This window comes from Triticum aestivum, chromosome 6D (assembly GCF_018294505.1).
Source record: "Triticum aestivum cultivar Chinese Spring chromosome 6D, IWGSC CS RefSeq v2.1, whole genome shotgun sequence".
In the NCBI taxonomy this organism is placed as follows: domain Eukaryota; kingdom Viridiplantae; phylum Streptophyta; class Magnoliopsida; order Poales; family Poaceae; genus Triticum; species Triticum aestivum.
The window spans coordinates 385,259,931-385,270,583 of record NC_057811.1 but is presented as its reverse complement, the minus strand read 5'-3'; positions in this window follow the sequence as shown (position 1 = coordinate 385,270,583).

Here is a 10,653-nt window from a genome sequence, read left to right as displayed (position 1 = left end):
TTTCATGATTATTTTTCAAAATTGATGAAGTTTTTTCAAATTCATGAACATTCTTTTCAAAATCGACGAACTTTCTAAAATTCAGAAACTTTTGTTAAAAAATCCTGTGAACTTTTTAAATTTGTGAACTTTGTCTCCGAAACCGATAGACTTTCTTTAAAATTAGTGATCTTTCTTTCAAAATACATGAATTTTCTAATTCGCAAACTTTTTTTTTCAAAATTGATGAACTTTTACCATATACACGATTTTAAATAAAAAAACGCAAACATTTTCCAAATTTGATGAATTTTTTCTTTCCCTGAAAATCATGAAGTTTTTTCGAATTTGTGAACTTTATTATTTTGCAAACTTTTTTCAACTTTTTAAAACTTTTGTTTTTTTAAAAAAAAACAGCTTTTTTCAAAGCTTAACGGTCAAATGTCTCGTAGTCTTTCAAAAAGCTAACAGTTTTTTAAGCTTTCAAAATTTTTCATCTAACATCTCGTTTACTAGGTTTACTAGGTTGTCCCAAAGCGTTTGAGCGTGGTCACCAGTTGGATAGGCAGCGCTAAAGGCGCTGACTTGGAGTTCCCATACACAGCTATATATCGCCTTTAGCGAGACCAAGGGAAGCCTTACAGCCTCGTATTTCTTGTTTTGTTTTCACATTTTTTTGATTTTGATATTTTACTTTCTTCCTTTACTTTCTCTTATAGTTCCAAAAATTCTAAATAAATATATTAAAAAAGCTTTACACAAAACAATTAAAATAAATCTCCTAACTAAGCATTTTAAAAGTAACGTCATTTGAGAAAATGCTTCTAATGTATACGGAAAATCTATACAAAACAATATACAATGCGTGTCAAAAAGTTGATCATGTATTTAAAATACATTAATTCAAGCATCTAAAAAATGTTGAACAAGTATTTGAAAATGTTAATCAAACATTTGACATTTATTAAATATGTATGTAGAAAAGTTAAACTTGTATTTGAAAAATGTTAATCAAGCATTTGAAAAACAATGTTAAATGTGTATAAAAAAATGTTGTCCAAGTATTAAAAATGTTAATATGGTACTAAAAACTATTAATCAAACAACTGAACATTGTTAAATGTGTATAGACAAAATGTTGACCATGTATTAAAAAATTGTTAAACTCGTATTAAAAAATGTTGATCAAACATTTGAAAAAAATATTAAATGTGTATCAAAAAAGTGTTGACCATGTAGAAAAAATGTTAATCTGCTACTTGAAAAGTATTAACCAAGCACTTTAACATTTATGCAATAAATGTTAATCTCGTATTTGACATGTCTAGATCTTGTATTCGAAAATGTTAAGCGTGCGTAGAAAAAATATTGACCATGTATGCAATAAATGTTAATCTTGTATTTGAAACATATTTGACGTGTAGAAAAATGTATGGGATATATACAATAATGTGTATAGCAAAACAGTGAAAACATGAGGGAAAACAAAAGAAAAGCGATAAAAGTGAGAAAAGAAACAAACAAAACAAAAAAAGGAAAGCAAAAAACCGAGAAAGAAACAGAGGAAACCGAAGAAAAACAAATGAAAACGAAAGAAAAGAAAAAGAAAACCAGTAAAAAAATAGAAGGAAATGGAGAAAAAATGGTGAAAAACAACAAAAGATGAACCCGACGGGAACTCACTGGCTAGCACGGCTATGAAGCAAATAGGAGATCCTGGGATTGATCCCACGCGTTCCCTTTTTCTACTTTACTTATTTTTAGTATGCTATAATCGGCCAGCCCGTTACTATAGACGCTTCAAGCGAGAGCTTCTACGGTTCGTGGTTTGCTATGCTTTTTTTTTCCTCCTGCCATGCTAATGTTAGCTAAGCTCTTTCTGCTACAACGCTCGCTTATGAGAAAATGGCTAGCAGGTTTTTAGTTTTGCTATTTTTCCTGAAATAGGAAATGTTCACAAAAAAGTTTGTGATACGAAAAAGTTTGCAAATTCGCAAAAAAATCATGTCCTTGAAAAATGTTCACAAATTTATTAATATGTTCGTGAATTTCAAAGTGTTCATGATTTTTGAAAATGTTTATGAATTCAAAAAATGTTCACAGATTCATATAAAACATCCCTAACCTGAAATAGTTCATGAATATGAAAAAGTTCACAAATATGAAAAAAATATATGGCAAATTAAAAAATGTTAATGAATATAAAAGTGTTTATGAATTTGAAAACTAGAAAATGATATTTCAAAATGTTCATTAAAGAGAACTAAAATTAAGAAAAAAGGGGACAACAAATAAATAAATAATATACTCGGCTGGAAGCTCCTTCATGTTTCCCAAAATTGGCTGAAGGTTTCTTTAAGACAGTAGATGGAGATGCATGTGTTGCGTTGATCAACGATTTTCTCTTCTAACTTCATGCGTACGTCCGCCCATGGTTGAACCTCATCGAATCAGTAGACCAGAACATAGTAATATCGACCAAAGTTACTAGTAGGCCGACCCATTAAACCAAACAAAGTGATATCGACCAAACGTGTATTAGGAAAAGGTTCATAAATCTAAACAATGTTTGCAGATTATTAAAAACACGATTTTTTTTTAAAAATGTAATTGAATTCGAGAACAATCATGCATTTGAAAAAAAGTTCACATACTTAAAATAACATCGCAGATTTGCAAAAGTTCACGGGTTCTAAAAAATGGTTCACATATCTGTAAGAAGTCTGTGCATTTCAAAAATGTTTCATAAATATTAAAAAAGTTCACTAATTTCGAAAAAATGTTTACAAATTTGAAAACATATTGACAGAAAATGAATTTGGGAAAATATTACAAATTTGAAAACTTCTACAAAAATTTAAATATGATCGTGAAGTTGAAAAAAGCCATTAAACAAAAAAAGATAAAAGCGAAAGCAAAGAAAGGAGCAACAAAAGCCCAGAAAACCGAAATGATAAATATTTGAATACATGTGCAAGCTTCCTAAAATCTATGCAAAAGGATGTCTACATGGCCTGGCCCATCTAATAGCGATGAGTCCTCTCGTTCGGAAAAACAATAGTAACAGGCTGCCATCTTGGCGCTCAGAGGTGGGGGGACCTTGGATCTTCAAGACCTCTATGTTTGTGAGAATAAATTTCCTCTCATTTTTCTGGCGGTGCCATGAGGTTAGAGAGTTTTCTGTCCTTGCAGATCCGATTATTGGAATCTGATGAGTTGATGTTGTGTCGAGCTTTTTTGTTGGTCTGATTCTTTATGAAGGTGAAATCTTTAATCGATATCATGGTGAAATTTTAGTGATTCGACGGCCTGCACTTCTAGGGGATCATCCCCGGCCCAAGAACGTTCATCGATCAAGACTTCACATATTTTTGATGGGCAACTCAAGCACTTTGAAAAGCCATTATTGGTAATGTTCGTGCGAGTGAAAGAGTGACAACATCATTGCTCCAGTCCAATTGCAGCCTCTTTATCGAAGTCTTTGGAGTATTTCTTCGAGCAGAGATTGATACCACGAAGAAGGTGTTATCAAGAGATTTCATTATAATTCTTAGTCATAAGAGTTACTTTGTTTTTTCTTGGATCTTAGGTCCAAATCAGCAACAAGGTTCGAACTTGCAATATTTGCGTACAAAGGGAACAACACTAACCATTAGGCTATCTTCCATGCTTGTGCACACTTGCTTTTTTTTCTTTGTTCAGCTCGTGGGGTTCTTTCCTGGTTTTCAGTTAGTGACGGTTTTATTTGGTTTTTCTTTTTTCCTTTTCCTATTTTTTGTTTTTCATAAATGTGCGATATTTTGTTTCCAAATTCATGAGGTTGTTTTCAAAATTGATGAAATTTTTTTAAATTCACGATTTTTTTCTTCAAAACCGATGAACTTTTTTTAAAAAAAATCTAGGAACTTTTATTCAAATTGTGAACATTTTTCCACATTGCACGAAGTATGTTCAAAATTTGATGAACTTTTTTCAAAATTGATGAACCTTTTTCAGTTTTTGAACTTTTTTAAAAATAAATGAGCTCTTTCTTCAAAATTGATGAATTATTTCAATTCAATGAACTTTTTTTTGAAATTGGTGAAAAAAATTCAAAATTTTGTTGAACTTTGTTTGCAAATTGATGAAGTTTCTCAAACTTCTGTGAATATTTTTCCAAAATTGTTGAACTTTTTTAGAATGAATGAACTTTTCTTGAATAGTGCAATGTTTTTTTGCATGTTCATGAACTTTTTTTGAAATTTGTGAACTTTCTTTTTTTAAAGAAAATCAATTATGAGTGGCCATGGTTGTTCTTAACGTACTAGCGCTGTCTCTGTCACTTGCAACGCGAAGCTCCAGTGGTTAGCCAAACACCCCTACGAATGTAGGGTATGAGTTCGATTCCTGGTGGCAGCTTCTTTTAACACCTTTCTGTGCACTGCGCCTTCATCGGCCGGCCTACTAGGCGCTTTAGCGAGCACTGGTTGGGTTATGCGGCGCTGATAACGCTGAATAGGAGCTCCCGCTCAAGTGTTGTATAGAAAATGCCTGAGACGTAGAGTAGCCTCGTGTCAATAGGAGACATAGTTGGCCGGCCCAGCACAGCAGTCGCGCTTCACCCTCGCCCGTGCACACGAGCACGATATGGGCTCGCCCCGCCACGACGGCATCACAATAATTTAATATTTCCTTGTTTTATTTTTACTGATATTTTAAATGGGTCGGTAGAATGGAGCCGGCGTGGATGTGTATCGCTTGCTGCAATGGTCGCTTTTAGTGCTCCGCAATGGTCGCTTTTAGTGCTCCGCAATGGGGCGGCCTAGCACGCGGGAGGAGCACTGATCCCCAGCACACGTTTTTTATTACTTTCGTTTATTTTTCTAAAATGAAACAGTCTTTTTAATACAACATTCACCACATGTTCCCAAAAATTTTAACACGGTGTTAAAAAAAACTGTTTGCACATGTTTTGAAAAATGTTTTGCGTTTCAAAAAAAATGTACGTGAATTTTTACAAAAAAGCATATGCAATGTATTAAACTGTTTACGTGATGCAAACAAATTGTTTTGTGCCATTCATAAAATGTATGTGACATTCAGAAAAGTTGTTTTCGTATTTCAAGAACATGTATTCATACAATGTAAAATAATGCATAGTAAAAATATTTTTGTATCATTTAAATAATGTACATTTTAAGGAAATAATACCACATTTCAAAAGTATGTTTTGACATTAAAAAATAAGTATATAATGTAACAATGTTCACTTGGTTTAAGAAAATGTTGCTTGCCAAATAACAAATGGTTCAGCATGTATATGAAAAAGGTTTAACATGTATCAAAAATATTTGAAACATGTATTTGAAAAAATGGTACATCTTGTATTTAAAAAATGTCAACATGTATCAAAAAATGTTCCACGTATATATAAAAAATGTACAATGTGTTTGGAAAACATTGACATGTATTTTAAAACATGAAATGATAAATAAAAAATAGGAAAATAGAAGAAACCGGTGAAGAAAAAGCACATGAAAACCGAAAAACACAAGAAACTGGTGAATAATCCCAAAAGAAAAGTGAAAGACATAGAAACTGAGTGAAGAAACAGAAAATAAATGGGTAAAATCTAAGAAAATCGAAGAACGAACAAAAAGAAGAATTGAAAAACAATAGTGTACATCCATTACTTGGCTGGCCCATTAACTCCACGCTTTAAGCAACCCAGAGCTACATTTTGCATAGCTGAGATATAGCTCTGATGGTTTGACATGAAGCATGCGGCAACGCTAAATCCTATTCGGCGCCCTTTGCGCCGGTTAAAGGCATCGATGAACCTTTTTTTGATATTCATGAACTTTTTTCGAATTCGTCAACTCTTTGGGCCGCCCAGTTATCCTTTTTCCTTCTGTTTTTAAAATGCCAAAAAAATGCGTACCGTACGTGATTCTATCCCGCGACCCCTCTCATTCAGTGCTAGTGCCGATAGGCAATTAGCCAACCAACCTGACGTGTTTGGCTACATTCTTTTCTCCTTTTCACCTTTCCTTTTTTTTTCTTTTTTTCAAAAATAGGTGATCCTTTTCTTTTCTCTTTTTCCCTTTTTCTTTTTTTTTTCAAAATACGTGAACTTTTTCCATCAGAATTGATGAACTTTTTTTTTCTGAATCCGGTGAACTTTTTTGATATTCATGAATTTTTTTCGAATTCGTCAACTCTTTTTGAAAATCCATGAACATTTTTTGAAATCAATGAACTTTTTTCATATTATGAATTTTTTAATCAAAACCGATGAACCTTTTTAAAATCTATGAACTTGTTTTCAAAATCTGGTGAACTTTTTTCAAATGCATGCACTTTTTTTTTATCAAAACCAATGAACCTTTTCCAAATCAATGAACTTTTTTTGAAAATCCGATGAACTTTTTTCAAATGCATGAACATTTCTTTATCAAAACCGATGTACTTTTTCCAGATCATTGAACTTTTTTTCAAAAGCTGGTGAACATTTTTCAAATTCGAGATTTTTTATATAAAAATCAATTAACTTTTTTGAATCCATGAACGTTTTTCAAAATTGATGATTTTTTTATTTTCCTGAACATTTCTTTGAAAATCAGTGAATTCTTTTTCAAAATCGATGAACTTTCTAAAAATCACAAATTTCTGTTTCCTTTTTTCAAATGTTTGTACTGGGACTGAAACATGGATCAAGTAGTACTTTTTTCCAATAAAGAACAACAAAATGACGTGGTGCAGTGGTTCTCGAGCGAAGTCCATTGACAATAGCATGTGGGTTATACCACGTATAGAAGCATTTTTTTTTCCTTGCCATTTGTTTTTTGAGGATACTCGAGCGAAGTTGGGCGGGCGCCGAAGAGGAGCACTCTGCGCCAACTTCCTATCCCGCGTATACGAGATGGATGGAGAGAAAACACGCACCCCGTGCAAACACTCGTATCGGTCGGCCCATATGCGGGCGGCATGGGCTACAGTACATATAGCGCTAAGTCAAAAAAACGTATAGGGCTTAAAAATCAAGTTTTTTTATTTTGATTGCTTTCTATAAAAAATACATCCTAAATTTAGAAAAATATTCATGAATCAAGAAAATGTTCGAATTTCAAAAAAGGATCGCACATATGAAAAAATATCCGCAAATATGAAAAAAATATTCATGAATATAAATTATTTGTGAATTCAACGAAAATCATGGATTCAAAGTTCTTGAGTTTGAAAAATGTTTGTGAAATATAAAACAGGAATTAAAAAAGATCAAAAATTCATTTTTTAATTTATAAAATATTCTGGAATTTAAAAATAGAAAATATAGTGAGAAAAAATAGAAAAATAAAAAGATAAAATAGGCAAAATGCAATAAGTAGAGAGAAAAACGATGTGAAAAAAAACTATGGTGAGTCGGCCCACTCCTGCGGGGAGGTGTGTGTTTGGTGTGTACTTCCAACCTAAATGCGCCATAGCAAGAAAAACGGTGACGTCTAACTTGTTTTTGCAGGGCATGTTGTGATGTGATATGTTTTGTAAAAGTTATCGGGAACTGGCAGGAGCCTTATGGTTGTCGCTTTATTGTATGAAATGCAATTGCCATGTAATTGTTTTACTTTATCACTATGCGGTAGCGATAGTTGTAGAAGCAATAGTTGGCGAGACGACAACGACGCCGCGGTGGAGATCAAGGTGTCAAGCCGGTGAGGATGGAGATCATGACGGTGCTTTGGAGATGGAGATCAAAGGCACAAGATGATGATGGCCATATCATGTCACATATTTTGATTGCATGTGATGTTTATCTTTTATGCATCTTATTTTGCTTAGTACGACGGCAGTATTAGAGGATGATCCCTCACTAAATTTCAAGGTATAAGTGTTCTCTCTGAGTATGCACCGTTCCTACAGTTCGTCGTGCTGAGACACCACATGATGATCGGGTGTGATAAGCTCTACATTCACATACAACGGGTGCAAGCCAGTTTTGCACGTGCAGAATACTCGGATTAAACTTGACGAGCCTGGCATATGCAGATATGGCATCGGAACACTGAGACCGAAAGGTCGAACATGAATCATATAGTAGATATGATCAACATAGAGATGTACACCATTGAAAGCTACTCCATCTCACGTGATGATCGGACATGGTTTAGTTGATATGGATCACATGATCATTTAGATAACTAGAGGGATGTCTATATAAGTGGGAGTTCTTAAGTAATATGATTAATTGAAGTTTAATTTATCATGAACTTAGTACCTGATAGTTTTTGCATATCTATGTTGTTGTAGATCAATGGCCCGTGTTACCGTTCCCTTGAATTTTAATGCGTTCCTAGAGAAAGCTAAGTTGAAAGATGATGGTAGCAACTACACAGACTGGGTCCGTAACTTGAGGATTATCCTCATTGTTGCACAGAAAAATTACGTTCTGGAAGCACCGCTAGGTGCAAGGCCCGCTGTAGGAGCAACTCCGGAAGTTATGAACGTCTGGCAGACTCAAGCTGATGACTACTCGATAGTTCAGTGTGCCATGCTTTACGGCTTAGAATCGGGACTTCAAAGACATTTTGAACGTCATGGAGCATATGAGATGTTCCAGGAGTTGAAGTTAATATTTCAAGCAAATGCCCGAGTTAAGAGATATGAAGTCTCCAAGAAGTTCTATAGCTGCAAGATGGAGGAGAATAGTTCTGTCAGTGAACACATACTCAGAATGTCTGGGTACCATAACCACTTGACTCAGCTGGGAGTTAATCTTCCTGATGATAGTATCATTGACAGAGTTCTTCAATCACTGCCACCAAGCTATAAAGGCTTCGTGATGAACTATAACATGCAAGGGATGGAAAAGACAATTCCCGAACTCTTCGCGATGCTTAAGGCTGCGGAGGTAGAAATCAAGAAGGAGCATCAAGGGTTGATGGTTAACAAGACCACTAGTTTCAAGAAAGAGGGCAAAGGGAAGAAGGGGAACTTCAAGAAGAATAGCAAGCAAGTTGCTACCCCCGGGAAGAAGCTCAAGTCTGGACCTAAGCCTGAAACTAAGTGCTTTTACTGCAAAGAGACTAGTCACTGGAAGCGGAACTGCCCCAAGTATTTGGCGGATAAGAAGGATGACAATGTGAAAGGTATATTTGATATACATGTTATTTATGTGTACCTTACTAATGCTCGTAGTAGCACCTGGGTATTTGATACTGGTTCTGTTGCTCATATTTGCAACTCGAAACAGGGGCTATGGATTAAACGAAGATTGGCTAAGGACGAGGTGACGATGCGCGTGGGAAATGATTCCTAGGTCGATGTGATCGCCGTTGGCACGATACCTCTACATCTACATTCGGGATTAGTTTTAGACCTGAATAATTGTTATTTGGTCCCAGCGTTGAGCATGAACATTATATCTGGATCTTGTTTGATGCGAGACGGTTATTCATTTAAATCAGAGAATAATGGTTGTTCTATTTATATGAGTAATATCTTTTATGGTCATGCATCCTTGATGAGTGGTCTATTTTTGTTGAATCTCAATTGTAGCGATACACATATTCATAATATTGAAGCCAAAAGACGCAAAGTTAATAATCATAGTGCAACTTATTTGTGGCACTACCGTTTAGGTCATATTGGTGTAAAGCGCATGAAGAAACTCCATGTTGATGGGCTTTTGGAATTACTTGATACTTGCGAACCATGCCTCATGGCCAAGATGACTAAGACTCCGTTCTCCGGAATAATGGAGCGAGCAACTGACTTATTGGAAATAATACATACTGATGTATGCGGTCCAATGAGTGTTGAGGCTCGCGGCGGGTATCGTTATTTTCTGACCTTCACAGATGATTTGAGCAGATATGGGTATATCTACTTAATGAAATATAAGTCTGAAACATTTGAAAAGTTTAAAGAATTTCAGAGTGAAGTGGAAAATCATCGTAACAAGAAAATAAAGTTTCTACGATCTGATCGTGGAGGTGAATATTTGAGTTATGAGTTTGGTCTTCATTTGAAACAATGTGGAATAGTTTCGCAACTCACGCCACCTGGAACACCACAGTGCAATGGTGTGTCCGAACATCGTAACCGTACTTTATTAGATATTGTGCGATCTATGATGTCTCTTACCGATTTACCACTATTGTTTTGGGGTTATGCTTTAGAGAAGGCTGCATTCACGTTAAATAGGGCACCATCTAAATCCGTTGAGACGACACCATCTGAACTATGGTTTGGCAAGAAACCTAAGCTGTCGTTTCCTAAAGTTTGGGGCTGCGATGCTTATGTGAAAAAGCTTCAACCTGATAAGCACGAACCCAAATCGGAGAAATGCGTCTTCATAGGATACCCAAAGGAGACTGTTGGGTACATTAAACTTCAGATCAAGTTACTACCAAACCTCGTAGGTCAACCAGAGTACGTTCCGCACCAGAGTGGTACGGTAATCCTGTTCTGGAAGTCATGTTACTAGACCATGATGAACCTACAAACTATGAGGAAGCGATGATGAGCCCAGATTCCGTGAAATGGCTTGAGGCCATGAAATTTGAGATGGGATCCATTTATGAGAACAAAGTGTGGACTTTGGTTGACTTGCCCGATGATCGGTAAGCCATAGAGAATAAATGGATCTTCAAGAAGAAGACTCCCGCTGACGGTAATGTTACAGTCTACAAAGCT